A 26572-nucleotide genomic window follows, 5' to 3' on the forward strand; every position below is an offset into this window, starting at 1 on the left:
ACATGCATCGTGTAATTGCAAATTTTCCTGCAGAATCGATCAAACCGTCCTTTGAACATGCAAAAATTGTTCGGCGTTTTCTTTTTTCGAACGTAGAAAACCGCACCCACAGGGTTTACCGATGCTATTTCAGTTCGCGTGTATAACATTTATAACAAGCCACGTTATTCCTTATACTACTAATCATTTCACCTTTGTGCCTACGGACAGAAACAAACCTCGGAATAATTCATCGTCAAATCTATACGCGGTGAGTCGTGGAAATCTATACCTCGTTGTGACGAATTGAAGAAGTTATGGTCCCACACACGACTTATCACGACATCCATAAGCTGTTTTCACTTTCTCTAACCGAAGCAAATGTCTACCAAGAATGGTATCAAATGATTTAGCGACACACGCTGTCACATATGAAGAAATTACTGCATGTTCCAAGGATTTCTATCTAATTATAATATAATTACGGTACTATTGTCGACCGTTCCTCGGGTTCTTCTGTTTCTCTCCGTTTCTGATACATCTGAACCTAAATCGATTGGAAACTGAATTGAAAATTACGACAATACGTAACGAAGTGCAGTTCTTGACCCGGTATCGTTTGCCGTTTCCTCGGTACGGCGTCGATCAACCTTAATTCGTGTATAAATACGAAGGGTGTGTACACAGCCCCTTTATTCACGTTACTCCTGGGATGCATGCGCGATAACGAAACGTTCGTGTCGTATTACGAACTCGCTCTATGTTATACTTACCTATATACCGTGTGTTACTAGTGCGATATATTTATACATCACGCCCCTAGCAAGGGCAGAATCGGACATTGATTATTATAAATTACTCGGTACGGCCAGGGCTAGGGGTGGGCAGCAATGCTATTGATTGGTCGGTTCCTTCAATATTATTTATTCAACGACAGCAGAAACAACGCGCGCCTATGCCGGATAAGTAGAAAGAGCACTATACGCAATTAGGCTCACTACGTGCTTGCCTGACTGCCGCCTTAATCTACGTAATATACCTTTCTCGCAACACGCGGATATAATTTAATACCGCGTACACGGGTATCGTCCCCTGTCCTGCGTATATAATGTATAAATACACCCTCCTGTGCATTACACGCTGCTCAAACAACGCAGACCTGCAGGCGTGTTCGCGAGCTTGCGGGAGCTGTATGACAATGAGCTTATCTATCGCGGATTCGATTTTCTTTTTGCATTCGTAGTTTCTGATTGAAAAATAAAAGCGAAATATAATTCCGTGAGAACTATTCGTGACACGTCGTTTCTGCAACGCGAAGAGATCGAGAGGCCTGGTTGAAGTACACGCTTATCGAGGGTCTGCTCTTTCCCGTCCACGTGGTGCAAGCTCGATAAGTTTTAAAATTAAATTTCACGCCCTGCAGTTCTTTGCCAGATATTACGAGCTGTGCTTCGCGAAATTGCGAATTTCTTACAAGGGGTGAAAGTGTCAATGCCGTTTTATTAAAGCAGAACTGTCGCGGTCGATTTGAGCGCGCGCCAACGGGCAATGGATCTTGAATGGACCGAGGGATCAAGGGAATCGCCCGCGGTTCCGTCGGTGGGTCGCTGTACGTTTCTGCTTCTTGACCGGAACCCTCGAAGGGTTGATTCGGTCACGTGTACACAAAGCCGTCTGACGTACAACGGGCCGGGTTGGATAATGTTGATAAATGCAGCTGACCGGAAAAGTTACGATTTCGATAACACATTGCGGTAAAGGAGGTGAAAAAATTGCGAGGTCTTTTCCCGGAGTTGAACTGCCGGTTCTCCATCGCGGCAATCCGACACGGACAATACACCGACTGTGTGTGAAAATGAGGGGGAAGCTTTTAACGCACCTTTTAGCAAACGTGCTTGCCATTAGTTACTCGCGGTTATGTAATGAGAGGAGCAGAGGAAATAATCGAGGAGAGATCAAAAAAAAAGCATTAAAAGAAGGAGGCGGCGATAACAATCGCCGTTGTTTCCTATCTAAATTCTGCATCAACGGTGACGTCTGCAGCTCGCGAAGTTTAAATCTATCTATACGCCACTGGCTGCTACAACGTTATAAATAAGTCAGTACTTTCAGAAGCATCGGAGAATATGCGTCACAACGTATGGCGGAATGAAAGAAGAGGAAAGAGACAGAGGTAAAAAAGTTCTTCCGAGTTGGTCGAGATGAGGACATTTGACCGAATGAATCTTTCATTTTTCCAACCTTTACTTCTGCTTACACCTACTTCCGGCACCATGTCACGCGGGGGGAGGGATTAGTCTTGAAGTTAAATTTATATCCGTCTCTGGGTCGTATTTGTATATTTTACAGATGCATATTATGGTATGTAAATTATCGACGGCGTCGAAAGCTTAGTTTAATGGGGGAGCGGCAGTTGAGGGGAAATATTCTACCGATTTATATCTACAGGGAATATAAGACAAAGTTATTTTTTATGTCTTCAAATCGGCTTACCGTGTTGTTTTCTATTTCTTTCTGTTTTTTAGATGATAATGGCAATCTGGTAAAACTTTAGCCTGCACATGGTCACCGTTTCCTATTTTTTTTTCTTCTAGTTCTTTGGTCTTTCTTTTCTCGATTAATTTACTTTATTATAATTCGTTTCTTGTTTCTTTCTTCCTTTTCTCTGGTTTAAAATTTTTTTTTCTTTTTTTTTCGGATTTTTTATTCGATTTTTTTTTGTTTTTTATTGCGCAAAATATAGACAATTGACAAATGGTTTTTTTCGCTTCTCCGTTAAAGCTGATTTTTGTTTTCCGTTTTGTGGATTTTTTCGATTTTTTTTATTTTCTGTTGCTTGGTGTTGTTTTTCGTTCTTTCGTTTTCAGGTATAAGGCATGTTATACTCCACACGTTCGATATGAATTGATATAATACGCATGTGTGTATATTAATATACCGTCACGCCCGAATGGTTGTCTTTTTTTTTTTTGTTTCTTTTGTTTTTCTAATTTTTTTATTTACGCGTTCAGTTCCGTAACGCTTGGAGCAATGATATAACAAGCGGGGACTGAATAGTTGCAGTGCAGGCGACGGCACTAACAGCGTTACACACTTTCGGACACGCGGCGCAACACGTCGTGGGCTCAGCCGGCGCGCACAACGTCAACACTAACTCAAGCCAGAAACGTGGTGGACGTCGCGACGCACTCTCGAGGTCCGTCGGGCGCCGTCGGCTCGTCGACGCGCGCCTCCAACGACCATCGGCAGCAAGCAGCGGCGCCCGTCGTCGTCATGACGACGCAAACTCAAAAATATATCCTTACTCGTCGTCGTTATTCGGCTACGTGCACTAATACATACAATAGTACCGATTCGTTTGTTTAGGTAAATTAATAGCGCCGAGTACCGCTGTTAATACTCGTCTCATTTCACGCGAAACGCCCGTCGAAGTTACAAGCATGCAACGACTGAGTAGGTTTTGATTACTCTTCTGCACCAGTTCAACAGATGAATCTCAAGCGAAAGCTCATGAATTTCAACCGAAAGCTCCCGGGCGCTGATCGCTTCAAGTCACCGGTAAACGTGGGTGTACCCAACAGTCATTCCAAAGAACCAGACCCCTAAACCTTCACCCTTTCCCTCCTTACCGCAGAGAAATTTATTTTCACAAGAGTCGTGGTATTTCAAAGATTTACTGTTTTAGGAGATAAGTGTATACGAATACACACGTATATGTGTGTATATATGTGTAGATGTGTGTACGCACGGATGGATCTGCCCGCTCACGCGTTTCACTCTATGGCATATGTTCCTTAAACAACTCGGAGAAGCTTTTTGCCATGAAATTAAGTTAGTACATCTGGATTGACAGCTTGTTTGAAAACTGTATCTCGTTGAAGAATATGAATTTATTTGTTGGACTGAGTGTTCTTTGTCGTTTATTTATCTTTTTTTCTCTCCATCGGCATACCGTGAGTGAGGAATTGGTGCGGTCTTTATTTTTATTTATGCATCCGAGTCATTTTCACTGAAAAATTACCATCTCATATCGAGATCGATAAAATAATTGATCACAGAGTAGCGGCTTACGTTGTACTCATCAATCGGTGATAGAACCGTTAGGGATCGGTATCACTGGTGTATACACTCATTTACGGAGTGAAATTTATTAATTCGAAATATCAATTGTATTGGATTATTACGGATCGGTAAAAAGCACGGCTAAGCTTGTGCACGTAAAATGGATGAAAATTCAAGCTACCGAGCAAGATTTAATATCGATTATTGAGATGTGGATTCGAAATTCATACTATTCCACGAAATCTTTAAAATTTTGAAGTTTACAGTACGCAATTTGTCAAAGTGGGTAACCATTTCAGTGAGTTAATTATTACCTCAGTATCGTCACTAACAAAAATAGTACAAATGAAGTGCGGCAGTTACTCAAACGAATCAAAAACTTCCTCCGAGTATTTTGTGGGATATAATATTGACGAAACCATTTTGCGTTGTTTTACCGTTTTTTTTTTTTTTTATATATCCCATGACTTTGATAAACTGAAAGAATATTCAAAACCAATTAAAGTGATTGATAACATTTCCATTTTTCACTGATAGCGAAAAAACACGGCAATCATACAATGGAAAATTTTATTCCATTAATAAAGGGAAAAAATCCTTCCGACATTAAATTACCCTAAATTTTGTGGAAATAATTCCTTGATAAAACGGTTTATGGAGAGTAGCCTGATTCGAGAAGTATTGCTTTGAGGCACGGCGTGTTACGGCGAAACTTGAGAAGCCATCGAGGGAGAATTTCCTACCTAAGTTTGTTGAAACGACAAGGAATTTATACCCGCATACGTGGCTACATATTAACGTATAATTGCCCGTGACGTACTTGACGTTTTACGACTTCTTTTTTTTTATTATACAAATGGGACGTCATTTTTTCATGTTACGAGGCAATATTATACGTACGTTATATATATATATGTATATATATATATGTATATATATGTATATAGAAATATATGCCGATATTTTTAATATATTTTTTTCACTGTTCTGTTCTCTTGTCCCGAGTTTACGACTCGTGTGAGAGGTAATTTATAACTGAAACATTGCCGTTGAGTTGCAAAAGAAAAAAAAAAGAAAAACTAGCGCAGCAATTCGTCGAGCGGTCTCATTTTATTTTACACAATTTCACGCCATAAGACAAACAATTACCTTTTCACTCAATTACATCTACGCGTATAAATATCTGCACAGTCTGTAAGATTCATGTGCTCTTCTGAAGATTTAAATATTCACGGTTGAGGTCCCGTATTTACCGTACAAATCAATACTACTCAATCAACTGAAGCCAATTAGCCAATGGAAACAATTTATTGACCGTATGAATCTCTTGGAGTATAAAACGTACAGATCTATAGACATTCGTCACATTTTCGTCCAAAACACGGACCTCAGATCGGTACCAATTAGAACGCTGCTTCTATTTTTTACTTCAAATCTGCTGGACTATCAGACGTTTAACAAATTTCCAGAGAGTAAAAATAAAGGTGAAATAACTTTGTTTACCATAAAACAAACGTGTAATATACAAAGGTGAATTGAATCAGATTGAACTGCGGGGGAAAGATTCTTTTATGGCAGAAGCAAACAACGGGATATCATTTCGTTCCCTTTTTTTTTATTGGTTTGAGTTAAACATAATTTCTAACCAATCCTCACTCTGAGCGTGAAAAAGTAAGCTCCACCTCCTCGGAATTTTTGATCCGTTTGATTCCCCGCCGGCTTTGTTATCGGGGCGACAGAGTTTGTTATGAACCGGTATCACTAATTAAATTATTAACACCCTGGTTTTGTTTATATTAATGAACCGTAATTAAACGGCGTGATAAATTGAACGATTGTATTATAATATTCATTTTTTTTATCATGCGACAAATCGTGAATGAAACACCAGTTTGTGGATCTAGAACTGTTAAATAATAATACGCACAAGCAATTATAACCATAGAGTAATGATGGAATTGTGATTTTTATTTTGTATCCACACGTAAGCTTGATTATTATAAATAATTGATCGTAATCCCATGTATAAGGTCGGAACTCGTGGTGTGATTAACGACAAACAGCTCCAGGTTATTATCAGTATCTTCGTCCAATCAGAGACGCAAGTCGCAGTTATCTCGCTTTTTTGTACTCGATTTCAAACCCGCGGAAGTATCTAATTGAAAAATAATTAATTATCGGCGATTGATGCGCGTTCACCTTTGTACACGGGGTGAGGTGATGAATATCGGATACAATGCAAACACTACCATACATGCAGCTGCATGCTTAATAAAGCTTACGCGAAGCAGAATCCTGGCTATTATATCTACTCGGTAGAAAATCCAATATACGCGTATTCGCGTCCAACGAGTAGTCTGGCTCAACCGCTGTCGCGGCACGGTGAAAACTTAATACCGTCGTACCTGTCGTTTCTGGGTCGCCATGCTGCTGTGAAAATACTGGAATCCACTCCGGAGAGGAAATTCTCTTTTCAAATATAAGTATTTTCGTGAATCTCATCACTGTCTTTCATACTATCATCAATTTACAGTAGGCGGAATAGATTCTACCCCCATTACGCGCTCGCGATGCAGGGTGACGAAATATTTTCCTACCTTACAGCTGACCGACATTCATTGTCACTTTTGAGATTTTCAAAACTTTGATATATCACGCAGTTATGGATGCGTGTCGAAATATTTTATTTTTTTTTTCTCTTGGCCGAAGACGAACCGTTCGGAACGGTATTCAACGCGGTTTCATTCATGCCGTGCCGAATTGTTGAATTGAAGAAAACCGATCAGTGCAGTAAATGAAAAAATAGCACGAGTGGAATACAGGATGTTTTGAATGAAAGGGAAGAATAAAAATGCTTTTGAATATCCGCTGAGGAATTATACGGTGGCGGAAAATCTTCGGCTGTTTGCCTCGCCTGCAACGGTAGAATAAATTTTATATACGAAGGGAGACTCTCACTCGGATAAATACGTTTGTACGAGTACATGGAGATGCAAATAATACAGAGAATACTCCTGTACATAACGTTTTGTTTCCCACGGCATCAAACTGGCGAGGTTTTATACGTTTACCTGCAGTCAGCGCCTAAATTAAACAGCGAACGATTAGCCACGATTCTGTTTAAATAATTAGAAGTCGACGACAGTTTTTACTTGGAATTTGCTTGGAATGATTTCCTGCGGTAATGAATCGTTTATGAAAGTTTCGACGTAACTGCCAAGATTCCGGAAAGTTCATTGAAAATTGTACAAAATTTCATTAGCGTTCACCGGGTTTCGGGATTAGGAAATTATGCGATTAATGATTGTATATCCAATTAACAATATTACCTCGTCCTAGCATCGATTTTCTTCCTCGAAATAATTGGGGCTTTGCATTAATAACGTCGGAGCGCTTTCACCTCAGGATAATCTCATCTACCGAGATATCAAGACGAGTGAAACATGCAGTAGATCTTAATAGTACCACCTGAAGTCACGTTGCTGAAAACGGTAATAATCCCATCTGAAATGCAGACTCCTGGCAAGCCGTAAGGCTAATAAATTTCATCCGAATACGGTATATCAGGGTAGGAAAATCAGCAACCCTGCCTCGAGCTTCACGAGCCACCGTTATTTCACACGGAGGTTCAATTTCCGACTGTAAATACACCCTGGTTATTTTCGCATAACATTTGCGAACGTGCTGTTATTCTAGAAAAAACAAACATTTCGTCCCAGGTGATCGAATTGGTGGTCAGCAGCCCGTTAGAAATTGTTAGACAATTTACCCTATCGTAATATCTTATATCACGGTCCCTAGGCCAAGTTGTTTGTCTCCGTTATTTCATGCGCTAAAGCACCACTCTTGTTTCGTCACTTAACCCGGGTTGGGTTTAATCAAGTAGCTGAAAAGGCGTGAAATTCTCAACCCCTAAAGTTTCGACAATAAACATGCTTGTACCACCGATCCGAAGTCGGCACTATGAAAAGGTGGCCGTGTGAATTCCTGTCTCATTTTCCGTCTGACTGATTTCATGTAAAATTTCCAGAATCCCTTGTGTGCCTCTTACAAATTCCGCCTGAATCTTACCACTGGATCATGGACCGAGTGGTCGTACGTCGTGGCGAAACTGAACGAACGGTTTCTATAATTTTTTAGCACTAGCAGGGTCCCGTAGGGTGCCAAGTGACAATGGAACCACAGCGCGGTGTAATTATCGCGTGCCTTTGCTTCACTTGGATTCGCAAGGACCCTCTGCGGGCCGACCCTTCTTAAGGAGATGACGGCAACGGAGGTTGAAAACTGAGGAGGCGGGAATTTCGGAGCTTTTGAATTTTAAAGAGAAGCCTACACAGCCTCTAAGCGCCGTGTGCCTTGGTAGAAGTATGCACGGATTGAAAAAGCGCAGGAGTCCTTTACCAGCCTAGAGTAAATTCATTCTTTCTTCTTACCTACCTGCTTACGTTTCTCCGTTGTCTGAACTCCATATCTAATAATTTTCTCTACAGTGATAACGTGCCACATATAAACTAACAATAGGCCAGAGATTTTCCCCCACAGATCCAGTTTTCAATTATTTTTCTAATTGGAAATTAAAATTTCCTTCACCAACGTACAGCACACCGCTTGAAAAGCAACCATCCAGGGTTGTTGAAAGTAATTAGATGTACAACGCTGCGGAAATTTATCACAAGATTCGTGAAAAATATTCCCTCATCGATACTGGGGTGGAAAATCGTGACATGAGCTTTATATAGTTTATTTGGTAATAACCCGATATGTGTCATATTTTAAATCTCTGGTGAAGCGTGTACTGCTATATATATATATATATATATATCAGTAAAATCTATTATTTCGAGATGGATTTAGTGAAATCATAGGAAGGCCGAATTCACTGTATATGAGAAAAAGCAGTTTTTCAATCAGTTGTGAAACGCGTTGACTGACCCAATGAATTTTTAACTCAATATTGGTGCAGAGTTGCAATAGTTTCCACCGTTATTCTAGCCATTGTTGCTACGGTTCTACTTTAGTTGGAACAAAGCAGAATTCAGTAATACACGTACCACGGTTACCAAAGGCGTCGCTGCGGATTGTGTGTACAACAAATTATATTTGTGGTAAACAAGCGAAGCGTGTAGCGAGGGATTCTCGGTCTGATGCGCGATGAACTCGGCTTTATTTGTGTAGAAAATAATCAGCGAAAGTACAAGAGGGTACAGGCATGCAGCCGAACATCTGATACCTTTGGAGAAAGAGATCGAGAACTTAATCGAGTTTTTCCAAGTCTTGGCGAAAATTTTTTTCTCCCGATAAGAATAACCTCACTCCCCAGTTTCCCAGTCTTCCACAAGCCGGCGATAATTTTTTCATTTTTCGCGATTTTTCCGTGCTGTTAAACTCGGTTAAACTGAGTGAATCGTGGGGAGGTTCAAGATTGCTGATTTCCAAAAGCTCCAGTTAATGCCTAATTAGAGTGGAGTGACATTACGTAATTGAAGCGCCGGTACGAACCGGCACAGAGTCGTTCAATCAGACAAGTACCGTCCTTGGTCGCGAATTTAATTAAAGCAACTAAAACCACCTATGTTTGACGCGAAAACACCTTACAGCTATCGTGCTAAAATTATTTTTCGCAAGAGTCAAAGAAGATAAGAAAGACGAAGTATCGGATGACTATCGAAAGCTCCCACGATAGCAAAGTGGCTTCATATTAATCAGCCAAAAACCTACATAAAGAGCTTTGAAAAGCTCAACTTTTGATCCGGATCTCGAGCTTCGCTTCATCGAACGAACACTGTTATTTGAATGGTTTTAAAATAGCGTTTAATGATCACCGCGAGTTTATTAAGTTTCATCGACAACGATGTTATACGGAGTCACGGGATCGTTTGATATCGTTATTTTGAAACAAGATATCGGTTCGTTGTAATTATCTCTCATTGCCAGACGAGATCAAATAATATACAACTAAATTGTTTAATTCACCCCTCAAACTGCCTGTCGCGATAATTGAATTTTCTCGTCAACTCGTAGATTTCAGTCAGTTCAAGTAGCTCGAGTCCCGTTTCATCCAGATAAACATCAACGACTTGGATTCGCTCCGGCTATACTCGGTGGCTACGTCGCAACATCTGGCACAGAATACCACCAACAATACACTTTAACGTAACTAATTTTGCCGACCTTACTTTTTCCCTCTTGTTAGTCGATCGATCCTTCCTCAACATCGCCGCGAATCTACGGTATAAAAGACAGATGTACGTGAAAAAAAAACCTGTTCGACTTACATGCGTGACGGTGATTATATGAACAGTACTTTTTTCGGGTAGAAATTACAGGGATTATGGTAAGCATTGCTTATTAACATGTTGAAGTTACATTCGCGAATTTTCCAAGTAAATTTTACTCAAATAACTACTGTTCCATACTATATCGTCGTACGTGTAAATCTTATAGATCTCGTTCTTCCGCGTGGATGCATTCTCGTAAATTGCCTATTATCATCCTTGTCTTGATTTTCAACTCGTCAAATCGACGCGTATGCAGTGTATCGAATTTCTCCAGCCAGGCGTGGCAAACGGTTTTTATTTGTTTGAATTGGAACGAGTATCGCGACCTCTTTAGACGGCAGCCGCAGGTTGAAATGTAAGTTTTTCTCGCAACGTCTGTCCATTTTCGTAACAGCCGACCTTGGTCGGAATAGCATTTACCTGCAGGTTGGGCCGATCCTTCGCAGGGTGGTAAAGGGGTGAAGCTGCCAGTCAAGAAATCAATAACACCACATTTTACACCTGAGGGTTCCTTCCCGACTCTCCCTTCGACCCTTGACCTGCACCCTCTAAAGGCAGAACACGGACATCCCGACTGTGCCTTGGGCTAATAATGATTGACAAAGAATTTATTGACCAGCGTCCGCTGCTCTTGGCAAAACAGCCCTAAGATTTTCCCAATGTTCGCTGATTGTCCGTTCTTGAATTCGGCAGAGATGTTTTGTGTTTTCTTTTAACCACGCTCAATCAAATCACGTGAATTTAACAGCAGGCGCTGGATCATCTTCGCAGAATGAACGTGGCCGCTTTTAACGACGACGATAATCTTTCCTCTGCCAAGAATCTTCTGACTCGGGGTATAACGTAGGTACATGTAGCATGAACAAGATGCGCGAATTTGCGAGAAACGAAATTCTTTTATCAGGATTCGCGACGTTTAAGCGTTTCTATTTCTCGATCATAGCGAGGTAAAGACTTTTCCAAACCTACGCAGATGCGACATTTATATCCACGTTGCAGGAGTTTGCACAAGCGTTCACGAAAGGACTGACGATGCTTGTGTTTGCGGAGAGTTTTACATTCCCCGGTAATATTCAACTCCACGCTAATCAATTGATTGGATCAGACCCGACCCCTTTCCAAGAGGATCGAATATCGTGCTGGCGCTTTTCAGGGGTCACGTGTGATTGTATGTTCGGCCGAAGATTCCCGCTAGGTACACGAACAAGAAACGGATTTCAGATTTGAGTGGTTGGCCTGATACAGAGGTAAAAGTGTTCTAAAATTTATACATCCACATGGTCTAAATAGGTTAAAGTGATTAACGAAATATGCCGTTTCCATGTCTCCGTGCTATTACGATTTTCAGCCAATGACTGGCTGCGATGAAATCTAATCTAATCTAATCTCCCCCGTTATTCGCAGAGCTCGTTCCAATTCTGCAGCACTCGGCACTTTTCACTGTCTTGTACGAGCGAATTTTGACATCTGGAAATTGATGGTTCCGCTACAAAACTCCCCAATTAAAGAGACGGATATTACATGCTTTCCATGTCGGAACGATATTTAATTAGCTCTCGTTACACCCGCCCTTCATTGCCGCGAGAATTCTTCGGATTCAATTGCCGTTTGTCGTTTCAGCCGGAATGCATACCTGCAGTAATTTTTCATTCGTATGCAAACGACGACGTCGCCGACCTCTCGTTGTACCCGCGATCCAGAAGCTGTCGTCCGCCAGCTTTGATAGTTACCGGGAATGCCTTTCTGAGTCCATTTCTGCTGCAGGTATATCCTATATAGCCGACATCCCCTCGGTGTAATTCGCGTGGGTCGGGTCGAATGGGAAGTTCGTAAAACATCTGGATGTTGATTCACGGCTCTGAGGTTCTGGCGAAGAACTCCAAACGGAACCGGCTGTGCCTGTAACAAGCAAATAAAAGAAACTCTCACTTTCCTAATTCGCGTTATGTACTTAATCATTCTTATACCATATCCGGCTCACCGGTTTTCGGTTCCAGCGCGCTGATCCCTGATCCCGAAGAAGTTTGTTTTGTTGATGAAATAACGGCCCAGGAATAACTACCGCTTTCACGTTACAGCCACCTTATCCATTTCAATCTTACATAAAAAACGTACGATGCACCAGCAGGTCTGGATCGAAGGGAAATTTTGCAAACTTTCTGTAATTTCCATAAAAGTTTTCATATAAATCGACTGAATTTTTCACCGTATGGAAGAAAGGATGCAACGATCTCTTCAAACCTACCTCACTCGCGTTTATGGAAGTGAATAATTATAGTATCGGATAAAAAGTTGAAGGCTGCACGTTTTTATGTTGCTATTAAATATGAAGTTTATTGAAAGTGATCGTTTCGGTTTGGATGGAGGCCAAATTGAACGGGGATGTAGCCACGTGGTTTTTTCAATGATGTAAATGTAATTGGAACGAAACTTTGCTCAGTTATTTCATTAATGCTTGCGGATATTCCTTGGCAATATTTGAAACGCTGTTCGGACCGTTTTTACCTCATTCTTTTGGCAAATCATTCGTATGTATCAAACTACGGTTGGTCATAAATATGAATGCCACTCTTATACTGCCTATTCGGTCTCAAGACGGTACCCACGCTATTCCCTGCTCTCATCACCGAATACTCACATGTAAAGCACAAGCCTATCTGCAGCTTGAACTCCCCCGAGGTTAGTTACAACTCTTTTACGATTCAGTTGAGAAAATTTATCTGAATTTAAATAACTTTTTAACCAATACGTTTCGGGCTTTCATTGGAGAGCTATTTTTAAGAAGTTGCCATCTCAGATTTGATCGTGAATTGTGCAGCTGGAAAATGATAATTAAAAGAAATGAAATAGCGAAAGTGCCGTTGAGAGGATGAAAATTTCACGCAATATATGTAATGCTTCACGAAAGATAACGCCTGAAAATAATTGTCTTCGGTTTATATGCGGAGAAAAAAAAACGAACCAGAAAAATACCGACCAACAGAATTGGAAGAGAAGAGTTTAAAGAATTTCGCGATTTTATCGCCAGTTTTACGACTTATTCGAAATAAATCCGCAGATTTGCACATTACGACGCCTATTTGCTACTCTGATTTATGGGAGCTAAAAGTATTTCGAATGAACGGAAATTCTGAAGATTTTAAAAAAAGTGCATCTTGGGAAATCAAAACCCCTGTAGATTTATTGCTACATTTATAGGTCCGGCAAAATGAATGCGAAAGTATACGAGTTGTGCGATATTTCCTTACTACACATGTATTATAAATCTTAAAATACCAACTAGTTGGTGGAATGAAGTGTTCGCTAAGAAATATTATTTCTCCTTGGGGTCTGGAACCTTGTGTAACCAGTACCTAATAATTCAATTAGCGAATAATCACGTAAAAGTGTAGTATATCGCATGACCTTCTTCTTACGCAACCCATTCTTCATCTCAGCCACTTACACAATTTTCCCGAAAGCACGAGATCTTTCAGAGACAAACAAAAAATACCGCGGTTAAGGAATGGCTTATCCAGGACAACAGAGAAAGCAAAACCAACGGGAGTAAGAATTTTACGGTGTCAAAATAATCGTGTGGATGTAATTATTCTCCGTCGTAGTCGAAGCCAACTGATCGTAAATGCTGGAAGAAAGATCGCTGGAGTAAGTGTAATAGGCTGCAGAATGAAACGAACAAGTCGAAAACATTAGAACATTTTCGATGTGACATCGATCGAAAGTCTGCATGTTATAAATTATCGGCAACATTTCATATCCATCCGCTTTTATTTCTGTTCCTCTCCGTCGAGCATTCTCACCAAATTTTCGTGATGTAATTTACTGGCACTTGAACTGGATGATTGCTGCTTGTGAGACGGGCGGAGGAAACTCCGGTGCAATCGCGTGTGCCATACCAGAACGTTTAACAACCTACCAATTTCGGAGACGAGCGTGGATAAGTTACGTAAAAAACGATTCCTGGTATGAGAGACTAGTATAACATGGACGCCACGTTTAATGCGGAAAATACTTGACGGTACCCGTCATCATCGTGACTTGGCTACCTTCAATCAAGGCGAATCATTCCGAGCTGACTCAACCATCCCACGAACAGCTCGAAACTTATTCCATCCATTCCTGCAATCCAGCAAAGTGCTCGTTTGTTCTGTACTAGTCTGCTGCACCTGTGTGCAGACCTTCGGGTTATTCACCCAAGGACCGCAGGGAGCGTCGCGTGCCGTGTTGCACTGTGTTATGCCAGCCTCTGACATGCAGCCACGGCAGGTACCGAAGTGCCTGACTCTGGATGTGAATAGTGCAGCAGTTGGGGCAAAGGTGGAACAGGGTACGTTTCGCGATTTGCCGGAGCCTTCTTCGCGGGGTGCAGTGAGGGCACGATGAACTGCGGCTGCATTGGAAGTGGACTTGTCGGTATTCCCGAGTCCCTGTTTCGCTATCTGATTTGATCAGAGTAGGCGGTAACACATCGCCGACTGGTAGAACTTTAATTGGGTCAGAATCATATCCGACCGAAGTGTCAGAGGAGGAGGTGAAACCAGAGCCAGGTGGAAGTCCAAAACCATCCTTGCACTCTCGCTGTCATAACACACCAAATGCGACTAGCTGTGACCGCGATAAAACTACCGGTGCCAATAACGCGCGGTGTTAATTATTGGATATAACATTACGGCTCTTTGTAGAGATTCGCTCGTTTTCAGATACCGGAATCGTATTACGTGCAGGAATAACTGTTGATACAAAGTGTGTCGCATCAAAAGCAGACGGTACCGTACGGCTGTGGGACCATAAAACGTTTTACTACCGGTTAGTTCTCCAATATTTGCCGCATGGAGAATTTACTGTTGTACAGTGTACAAAGTAGCTGAATAATAACAGCGACAAACTAAGCTCGCGTTTCCGAGTCTCGGGTAGAATGCTTTTTGAAAATAAAGCTTGCCTTCGTCCGACAAACTTTGAAGAGGTCCTGCGCTGCATTCAGAGCTTGTAAGTTAGGTAGATACGCAAACCTCGACGATTGTCCAACGTATTAAAAACGAATGAAGTCTGATTAGTCCGACTTTCTCATGTCTCACGTTATACCCCGTATTCTTCGCCCGCGTGCTTAGATGGAGACGATGCACAAAGGGTTCAAGTTTCCACGCGCAGGACTTCAGCTGAAAATCTTTACAACGGCCAATTTCCTGTAGTTGACTAACTTGTTCCCATCTGATCGTACATTGTAGAAATGTGCGATACTTTCCATATCGACGTATTCAACTCTGCGACAATAAAGGCGATTATATTTTTACGTCATACAAATTACCTAATAGTACCGTGCCACAGGAAATATTGACGTAGGATTATTATCGGACAGAAATCGATTCGGTTGCCTAGGTAGTAAACCGTGCAATACAGTGGACACTATTCACGTCGAAGCTACGTACTATATGTATGTGATGTTCGCAGATATCAATGGAAAATAATGAAACGGTTTACGTAAAAGAATTTCAATTTCCGAAGCAGATCTTGAATTTGCGTTTCAATTAGTTGATAACGACGGTTTGTATCTGATACAATTTCATCTCAGATATCCAGGAAGACGGTACAGCTGCGTACAAACACGCTAACGATTCAATGGTACCCGGTGGAATTCCTCGCTCGTAATTACAAACTTCTCGAAAGTCCCACGGCTACACAAGCTCTAACATGACCTCGAGCTTTTGTTTCATAATTAGCTACTCTGTATAACGAAGCACCAATTGGCAACTTTTTTTTCTGCACGACAGGCTCTTTCAGCTGGGCACTATATTCCATACCTCAAAGTCTAATTTGAGAGACCAGCGTCCCCACATTTTCAATTATCACCATCTCTTCGCAGCTGAAGTTTTAGCCAACGAACAAATTGGCACTCGTGAATTCAGCCAGATGCCATGGTTACGTCACGGTACCATAGACACGTTTTCAAGGTCCAGCACTCGCTTTTTTTTATTTGTTCCAAGTTGGAAATAACGATAAAGTATTCGAAGGCGTCACCTTTTGCAATTATTTCCTGCATCCCTTTAACGTATACTCTTCTCATCGCATTGGTCTGTGGAAGTATGAACTCGCAAGTGAACTGGATTACCCTGACGGAGGAAGGAAAGTCGTTTGAGGAGGTCGCATCCTAACAGTGTTATAGACGACAAAGAACCTTCAGAATAGATTAGCATGTTGCGTGAATCACCTCTTTACGCTGCCTTCAAAATTCCCGGCGTTACATGTCTACCGCAAAATATGCAAATTCAAATTTAGCACTTGAAACACCGTGTGTGGGACGGCTGTCCAGCATCGCGATAGAAATTCACAGACTACTGCATGCGTCTCTGATCCGATACCCTGATCTGATTTCCTCTGACGTTACCCTAATAATAATATTTACCGAATTTCAAACACCAGACTTTTTACCTCGATGTCGTTTGCGCTCGCGAAATAAACCCTCGAAAGACTTATCTGTACTTTGAGTGTTACTTTGTTATCACAAATCGACTATGATCTTACGTTGTAGCTATAACAGTAAATCCTGTCAGTTATAATAAATTTATTACTGTCGGAACTGTCATCACCGGTACACATCGTATTTTCCTGAAATTTTCTACTCTTCGTGTTACGCGATCAAACGAATATATCTTTGCAGTTAAAAGTCCGTTGTACAAGAATTGAGTCCATGACAGAGTTGGATGCGAAACGTAGTAAACAGCGGGATGAATTCGGAATCAGAAAACACATGCAAAGTACAACGTTTCGCTTGTTTCGTAAAACCAACTTTATTCCCGTTTATTCGTTCTATCGGCTTTCCTCATCAAGGATACGAGTTCATAGATTGGATTCTCGAGATTCTGCGATAACTGAAAAAAATCTGAGAGTCAGGAAACTTTAAACGTTACCCACTTCTCCTAGTTGAATACAAGTTATATCTATTCAGATTCTACATTTAATTATCTTGCAGATCTACAAGGTTTCGCGTTGCGTAGGTTTCGATAATAAGCGACTAGAAAGAAACTTCCGAATTAGAAAAAGTTACCTTCACACATTTCGTACCTATCCCCCTTTAAGATTCACACGCCTCTCGATGTAACACCCATCAAAACGTGCTGGCCACATTTATTTGCACTTTACGTGACTTGCTTCTTGAAGAGCTGAGAGAATATACGCTTGGCAGGGTCGGTACGGGTTGCTGAATTGGAGGGTCCGTATGTTTGCCCGCTGTTTGCGAAGGTACTATAATATGCCGTGCCGTATATACACCAACTTGTATCGAACATGTTAGTTTTCGTCCGTAACTTGAAGTGGGTCAATCATTCTTCCTGCTTAATAGCAATCGATAAACTCCGCCGTCTCGATTCATACCTAACTACAAAGGACTGAAACCTTATAACCTTGTTTCAAAATTCACCCAGTCAATGAATTACACTATTTGTCACTGGCTAGTTCATATTATATTCATACGTATTAGCAACTGAATACTTACGACTAATTCATGAATCACCTAATTACGATCGTGGATTGTTAGTCTAAATTGATATTCTATCAATGTGAAAGACTTGTTTAACATGATAAACATTTCAGGAGTCTGTAAGCATCGATTGGATGAATCGGGCATTGAACTACGACTGCAGTTCTTCGTCAACTGTATCTGCTCACCCGGTATGAGAAATCTAGGCTGTCGGGATGAGCGGATATTCAATTAGCCAGCACTCCGTAAGTAGTTAGACAAAAGCTTCCATCTCTAGTCGCGACGTCTTCCGGTTCGCCTAGTCGTTCGCGTTTGTGTTGTAGGTATCTAGAGTCTGAGGCTGTACATCAAAGAGACTGTCGATGGAAATCCAATTCCTATGTATTCCAAATTATATTAAATAGAAATAAAGTTTTACACTTACCTAGATAGTCGGTGTAAATGCAGGGTGGTAAGAAAATGTTATTACGGCTATGACGACATTGATTTACGATTTTCTTCGTCTTCGTTTCTCGTATCTCAATAAGATCCGGAAGTTCAATCTATTGATTGCATAGTTGAAAATTTATCCACGACCTCAGCTCGAGAATTTGCCCACACAGCTTTTGTTCCAGGTTTGAAGAAGACTACAACGGAAAAGCCCCGATGATTCAAACCCGCATCCTCAATCTCCCGGAGCAGCTTGAAGCATGGTAAAGGAATCCCCGCCAGCGGGGTTAAAGAATCGAATATCCACTTCATCCCTTGATTCATCTGGTGCAAAGCGGAAAGTCGAATGATTCGATTCCCATTTGAAACACGATTCGGCCCAGTTTCCGGCCATGGAACCGGCGTAATTAAATTTGTATTACAGAGACAAAAATGAATGCTAGATTAATGCGTCTACTCTTGTTATTCTACTTACGCTGATTTTCACCCGCATGTTTATAATCTAAAAGCCACCAAAAGCAATATCATTTGCTTACGGTTTTTAGACGTGCAATAATTCTGCAGTTCCGACAATTAAGTCGCCGCTGCAATGCCGGAACGCTTACAAAGATTGCAGGACGTTCTACGTGAGTGCTTGTATCAGTTTTACTCGCACACTAATTCTCTTACCGTTAAAACGGTCTGAAATCTCATTACATCAAAAGTAATGACAGCTTGAATTTATATAACCTAACAGCTGCTGCTCCACTTTGGTATCAGGGTACCTACGAGACATAACAGCCACGGCGTTTTACGTATTCAAGCTGTAAAAGTGTTCCTCGTATAATTTTTTGAGAAAAAATTAACTTTTTAAAGTGATTCTTCCTTACGGGTAAATTCTGCAAATCATACCAAGGGTTAAAGCTTGTGTGAGTAAACTGATCCTCATCACTAAGGAACCCTAAAAATTACACCTTTTGAACATTCGAATTAACGCTTTTCTTGCAACTGCCCATAATTTCCATTCCGAAAACTATCCCCCAAGTGACCGCAGCGGATGCTTGTTCTTTTTTCGGAAGTAACCCTTGGGTCTAGTTGATGTCTTGCACGAACATTTCCAAAATAGTTAGGGTAACTGTTGTGCCAGCTCTGTATGCCTGTGAATTACGGCTTAAGAACTACCGAATTACGTTCACACTGCAAAAACCTCGTGTCTAGAGATGGTATCACGTAACTGTAAACCGGTTTTTATCTTAACATACATTTTATTGCTCAAAATTTTTTGATGAGAATTCAATAGTAAGACTCTAAAAAAGCTGTACACCCAACGCATGTAGTCTTCATGAAAAACTACGAGTGTATAGGAAAATCAAATCCAAACAGGTTCCTTTGTTTATTCAGCAACGAAACATCGGAGCCGAACAACCCTCAACCGCTAATCAAGTATACACGAAGCCAGGTATATATATATATACACCGCTCAAAAAGGTAAACTACTACTTTCATCTATCATCGAATTAATAATCTGCTGCATGTACAAATACAACGAGTGATTCACACGGAATCGGCTATATATAAGAACAAAAGCTTCTAATACTAACACCTGCGCAGGTACCACACATAGCAGTGAAGAACATTGAACGAAATGAGTTACAGAGTCTAGCGCATGTTTTTTTTTCTAATTTAAATGTGGAATTTCCGTACTAATATCTTCTGCTTCTTTGAATTAAGATGTGCGAAAAAATCTTTCGCGGGCCACAGAGCAATTCTTCGCTAACGCTAATGCAATATATTGTAGAATGTATGCAAAGCGAGCAAGGTAGCAATTGCTGCTTTAGCTGATATTTTAATTTATGTTCAAGAATATTCATTCGCAAAAAAATTTCTTAATTTTGAAGATGGTGTGTATTTAAGTTTTTTTAAACCTAATCTATGAACATTTACTTTTGCTTCAGAAGATACGCGTATTACGCATTAAGAAATATATCTCAGCGAATGTTATTTCATCGCAGAATGATCAATGCAATCATATTTCAAATACCTACAGTGTTTATTTTTTTCCCCGTAAAACATCCTAACAAATTTTTCTCTCAAGTCTATAATCCTACTATAATCCGTAGTGTTCTGTACCGGATATACAAAAATAAATATTCTATAAATAAATATAACATATATTATACACAAAAATATATAGTATATAATCCTACTCAAATCTGTAGCGTTCTGTACCGAATACTATAAAATAAATATTCGCTATCGATCTCAATAGTTACAACAATTACCAATTATGAATTGTATTCCCTCGTCCATATCATTCCTCGAGATGTTCCGACCTATTGTTTGGAGCAGCTCAGCGTTTATAACCATGTGCTGGAATAATGCTGGGGAGGACCTGGATTGCCATGGAAATGTCTGTTCAGCTATCAAGTACATAATCAAGGCTCCTGCTGTTCGAGGATTAACTCAAACCACGAGAGAACGCACAAGTATAACTATTAATAATAATAATCACCCTCTGCATATATGCATGAGAATGGATCCAGCGGAATTCAATACACCTGGAGTAACACGTCTTATAGTCGGTACGTATCTATTCCAAATATATATATAATCATTTCTTGGTTTGTCGATAGTATGGAAAACTTTGTAAATTCCAAAGTAAAACAAAGGACAGTATAGATGAAATCTTACTGGTGTGTGTTTCTATTACTTTTATGTGAACGGTCCTTTGCAGAGATATTTTTCACCGCTACATCATTAGTTTGATCCCAACTCCGATCCACCCCCATAATCGCCTGTGATTCAAACGCTACGATATTGATTGTCTTCGTCTATATTGGTAGCAGTTTCAGGGTCCCAAAGATATATCAATGCTAAGATAACCGCTGTCTCATCAAGACAACTGCGTCGAGACGTAAACCGTTTAGAAAAGCCAATTAATTCTGGCGTTGACTGGTTTACACAGAATGATTCAGTCGTGGCTGAAGTGCTTTTTTGTCTCTACAAAAGATGTCGATGGATCGATAATTGATCGGGAATGATTTGGCTGTAAATTGATATTGCGAAAACGAATAGTTATACATCACGAACAGCGGGCTTGTTATTCCCAGGTATTTCATTGTATCTGGTACAATATATTATATCGAGCCTGTTGACTTGGAGACACGAAGTTCACATAGCGATCCGAGCTCAACTGAAGGGAGAAATGCGCTGGTAATCTTTGCTCCATATTTTATAACATGTTAATTGAAACAAACGACGATTTGCTGACAATAAAAGTCTTGATCCTCGCCGAGGAACGAGGAAAGGAAAAACCAGGTTTAATCTCGGGGAATTTGTAACGGTAGTAAATTCCCATGGAATGCTCCCTTAACAGTAGAATTTTCGTCCCGAATGACGGAAGTGGAATCCAAAGACCAGGCTGGAACGTAATTTTGTCTTGAACCAAAACCGTGACTCGGAAATTTCACTCGGTCTGAAGAATGTTTTCAAAGCTGTATAGATATGTGTAAAAAGCGTGGGTGCGTGCCCGAAAGTGAACAGCAATCATATAACTACGCGTAAAGGTGCACTCGCAACCGAAGATAAACTACTTGCGCGTACCCAAAGTTGGTGAAAGATTCTTAAGATGCTGCTCAGAAAATGAATGGTTAACGGGCCAGCGAATTGTGCATAACGGCTGGATGAGGAATGGGATAAATTGAGATTAATCGTTAAACGTTACCGACAATCGTACAAACTTCACCTGGAGGACGAAACAACGTGGTAAAATTTTCTGCCGTCTGTGTCGGAAGAATTTTATAGTCTAGATAATTACTTTCCGACTTTCGTAACAAAATATCGTTACGATTAGCGGTCTTCGGCTTTAACCGTGAGCGGAAATTTAATCTCCGACCATTTTAATTCGAAATCCTGTGTATGAAGAGGAAAAATACATAACAATCCTCTAGCGAATAAGTGAATGAAAAGTAATATCTGCTTCTTTTGATTCAACGACGGATGAAACGGAATATAATTTTTACGAACTGCGTCAAGCTTTTCAACCGACGAACCACCGGCATTCGTATTATAAGAAAGTAAAGAGACTCTGTACTGATCTTTTGCCAAATAACCAAACGTTTGCGTCCGCATTTTGGGAATGTCAAGTTAAAAGCTTTGCTTCTAATTTTGAAAAGATGTCCCATCGGATCAACACAATAATGCGTGGGATATTTAATGCTGGTATCGGGAATCAATTGTAGCGAATACTTCGTTAGGGCAATCATCTTACAAAGTTCTGGATTTAAAACTACGAGGAACCTGCAGGGAAGCGAGCCTCAATCTCAGGGCTACCTGAGAAAGTAATTTTTCGCGTTATACATTACGTCCAACCACAACGATTGTCAGCAGCGACGTAGCTACGGTTTATCAAGCCCGAGGCTGGTCGGAGGACCAGCGCCCCCATATCTGAAAATAAAGATAAAACTTTTTCCATGTATTAAATATACTTGAGTATATAGAGTAAGGTTCAATCGATCATTTTGGGTTTCTTTAGGATGTTTTTGACATGGGAAACACATATCAAGAACATATTTGTTCCTGAAATAGCCCGATTTTTCTTGCAAACAATTACATGTCACTGTAGCACGTAACATACAAGTGCTACAAAAAAAGGTTGAGACAAAAAATATTCCACTTGCCATTTACCATAAAAGAGTTTGATACGTTTGAAGCATTTTTTTTCCTTTACTCGCGAGAGTTACCAAAATATTTGAGGAAGCGAATTATATCTCTACGTCCTTTTAGTTCTTCACATTGTCTATCACACTGCCATTAAATGTTTTATAATCATTTATATTGGTAATTATATTGAAGGTTAGAACCAAGTGTATCAGATAATTTTTATCAAAAATCTCAGGATAATAAATGTTTCTTTTGCAAGTTTTTTCGACATTAACAGGTATAAATAATTGAACTATTTATAACAAAATCAGGGGGCCATTTGCGATGGATATAACTCTGAGATTCGGATCGCACTAATCGAAGTACAAGAAAAACAGCTGTCGAAACGACCTTATTCCGTATAGGTATTTATTTAAAGGTGCGTAATTAATAGCGTATAAACAATATGAAGAAAATCGTACAATGACTCGAACCGTTGACCGAAGAACATGAAGACTGATACCCCTGGATAAATTTTTGTGACCAGTTTTCGGCGGGCAAGTGGGCACAGGTGGGCCTCGGAGCGTCGGAGGATTCTGCTCTAACGACTCTACCGAACGAACTCGCACTGATATTAGTAGCAGCCAAAGTAGTGTCGGTACGAAAGCTTGAGATTGAATTGGTACAAAGTGAGTACGTAAGACTACTTGTCAACTGTGACTTGGAAATGTCAATCAGCTCGATCATCCCCGTGAGAAAAAGCCGCGTCCACCATCAACCACCCCAACTACCTTCGAGCCACTCCGACCACCGTCAACCACTTCCAACCACCTTTGTCCTCCTCGACCACCCCCTGCCGCCACCTGCCATCTCCTACCGCCGCCAACCACCTCCTGCAACCTCCTACCAGCTCGGACCACCTCATACAATTTCCGAACACCTCCTACCTCCCACTACCACCTCCGACCATCACCGTCCACCTTCTACCACTCCCTACCGCCTCCTACCTTTTCCGAACACCTCCAACCACCTCTAACCACCACCGACCACCTTTGTCCTCCTTGTCTGCCTTGTCCCACTCCACCTCCTTTGCTCCCTCCCCCGATCCTCGTCATCCGCAACCTTCTGGGCCTCCTCCGATCATCGCTAACCACCTCCAAACACCTCCTACGTTGGCTGAAGAATAAGAATATAAAGACAGTTGCTCTAATGGGCTTTGGTGTGACAACCGGAAATCGTCGTGCGCTTGCGCTCCCTGAGATGTTCGAACGGTAGAGTTGATAACTCATTGCAGAACGTCGGAGAGTTAACGATTTCGACATGATGCTGGCTGCATTCACCTTCCAAGTAACACAGACGTCGCAATGGTAAGCCCAAGCCAGTACTTAGCATGTGTGTAATTTCCGACTTGTCGGCGATACAAGAAATTACTGATGAGAATAAATTTATTCGAAAATTCGTAGGAGAACAGTGAATTAATTGAAGTATATGTAACCGAAAGATGAATGTATACATAAATCATAAATAATAATGGATCAGATATGATGATGATGCAGTGACCAAAAAGTACATGCGGTCCACGTACAATATTAATATATATGTTTGATTTCCGATTGATACGTAATGCATACTATAAATTTTATAATTTTCCAGGAGACAAACTAGAATATCTACAATAATCGGTTAAAATATGAAAATAGGAGAATTATTCATTTCGAAATGGGATTCTATTCGACACGCGCTCGATGTATTCCGTGACATTATTATTTATATTTATTCCAACAAGTTTTCATTTGCTCTCTCGATCTTGAATTTTCGTATGCATAGAATCGAAACACTGTTTTAGGTGGTAGCAAGTGAAGTATCTACGTAGTGTACAGGAGCAGAATTGTTTTTCGAAACGGGTTCACATGAAAAAAAATTCAGAGTAACTTTAATACATCACGGATGCGCTAATTTTGATCGAGATAAAATGGATTTTCCGTATATCAGACAGTATTTGACGCAGTGTCGAAATTTTTTTTGTTTGCCAGCGAGTTGAATAAAATGAAAACAAATTCGTACTAAACAATTTTCAAATTTGCAGCATCAATTGTTCACATATGATCCCTAAGCAAATGTTCGAGCGTTGACTGAAGAATATATCTTTAGTCAACGGCTGACCATCGAAGGGCCAAGTCGCTTGAGTCTGGAATCGGCAGGAAAGACTAAGTGCGTAATTCTTGTATGAAATGTGAAAACTAAAACCATTATACATCACATGATATCATCATACGTCATACATCGTGCATCGTCATACATAGTATTAAAGTTCGAAACCAACGTTTGGATGCTCGGATGTTCAGAAAATGACGTCACCCAAATTTTTTTTTCCCTCGACGTCATCGATCTATAGCAATCGTCGACCGCCAAAATTCCTCAGTCTGGAAACAACCGCGCAGTAGAGCGGACGGATGAGAATCGCGCTCCGCAGATTTCGAGTACCGGGTTCTCTACCTCATGGATTCTGCGGTCCGGGTCCGCTTCTTGGTGCAACTCGAGTTCCAGGACAAGCGCTCCGGGGTTCCTGTTTCATGTTTACGATGAATTATTTCAATTCATTTTTTGCGTAAGCTCAAATTCAGTAGCTGTCATTGCGCTAATAAAATTTCTACAATTTTTTATAATTTTCTCATAAGCTTCTTGTTAAAATGTGTGAATACAGAAATCATAATAATCCTTACACAATATTTTTGATGTGTTCTGATACTGCAAATATTTCTTAGTATTCGAGGTATAACCCGAAGTGAGTGTTGGTGGTTGTTGGAGGTGGTTGGAGGTGGACGAGGAGGAGGACGAGAAAGAGGAGGAGAACAAGGCGGACGAAGAGGACGAGAATGTGTGCTCGGTGAGTAAAACATTTTTATAATATTTGATAACAATTGTAATTATATTTCATCTAAAATATTTCAAGCTTGTCATGTTTACAATGAAATATTTCAATTCATTTTTCGCGCAAGCACATATTCAGTAGCTATAAATGCGCTAATAAAACTTATTACATTATTAATCGGATAATTAATTCTATTAATCCTTACATAATATTTTTGCTGAGTTCTTATGCTAAAAATATTTATTACTATTCAAGGTATAACCTGAGGTGGTTATTGGTGGTTATTGGTGGTTGTTGGGGGCGGTTGGCGGTGGTCGGAGGTGGACGAGAAGGAGGACGAGAAAGATGAGGAAAACAAGGTGGACGAGGAGGACAAGGATTTGTGCTCGGTGAGTAAAACACTTTTATAATATTTGATGGCAATTGTAATTATATTTCATCTAAAATATTTCAAACTTGTCATGTTTACAATAAAATATTTCAATTCATTTTTCGCGCAAGCACAAATTCAGTAGCTATAAATGTGCTAGTGAAGTTTATTCTGCTATCAATTATTTAATTTTATTAATCCTTACACAATATTTATGATGTGTTCTTATACTGAAAATATTTATTACTATTTAAGGTATAACCCGAGGTGGTTATCAGTGGTTGTTGGAGGTGGTCGGAGATGGACAAGGCGGAGGACGAGGAAGACGAGGAGAACAAGGTGAACGAGGATTTGTGCACGGTGAGTAAAACAGTTTGATAATATTTAATGACAATTGTAATTATATTTCGTCTACAAGTTTTCAAATTTGTCATGTTTACAATAAATTATTTCAATTCACTTTTGTAAGTATTTATGAATATACCATC

At 40.4% G+C, this 26572-nt stretch overlaps 1 protein-coding gene and 2 long non-coding RNA genes across 5 annotated transcripts in view; 2 read left to right on the top strand and 1 right to left on the bottom strand.

Moving 5' to 3' along the window:
* Nucleotides 1-3172, bottom strand: part of LOC124185443 (small conductance calcium-activated potassium channel protein) — a 155458-nt gene extending 152286 nt beyond the window's left edge. Inside the window, exon 1 of one of the 2 annotated variants that reach the window (XM_046576230.1) lies at nt 2473-3172. The gene's annotated coding sequence lies outside the window, so the exon portion shown is untranslated. The remainder of the gene's footprint in view (nt 1-2472) is intronic. The other variant, XM_046576231.1, reaches the window with a different exon arrangement.
* LOC124185450 overlaps nt 1-19816 on the top strand; it is a 157378-nt gene extending 137562 nt beyond the window's left edge. For both annotated transcript variants that reach the window (XR_006871396.1, XR_006871397.1), the window contains 2 exons: nt 17907-18038; nt 18408-19816. This is a non-coding gene — a long non-coding RNA (uncharacterized LOC124185450). The remainder of the gene's footprint in view (nt 1-17906; nt 18039-18407) is intronic.
* A 5856-nt stretch (nt 19817-25672) lies between these two features.
* Nucleotides 25673-26367, top strand: LOC124184593. The gene is made up of 3 exons (XR_006871220.1): nt 25673-25729; nt 25970-26103; nt 26340-26367. It is a non-coding gene; the product is annotated as an uncharacterized LOC124184593 (long non-coding RNA).
* Nucleotides 26368-26572: the final 205 nt, after the last annotated feature.

This window comes from Neodiprion fabricii, chromosome 6, assembly GCF_021155785.1.
Source record: "Neodiprion fabricii isolate iyNeoFabr1 chromosome 6, iyNeoFabr1.1, whole genome shotgun sequence".
Lineage (NCBI taxonomy): Eukaryota > Metazoa > Arthropoda > Insecta > Hymenoptera > Diprionidae > Neodiprion > Neodiprion fabricii.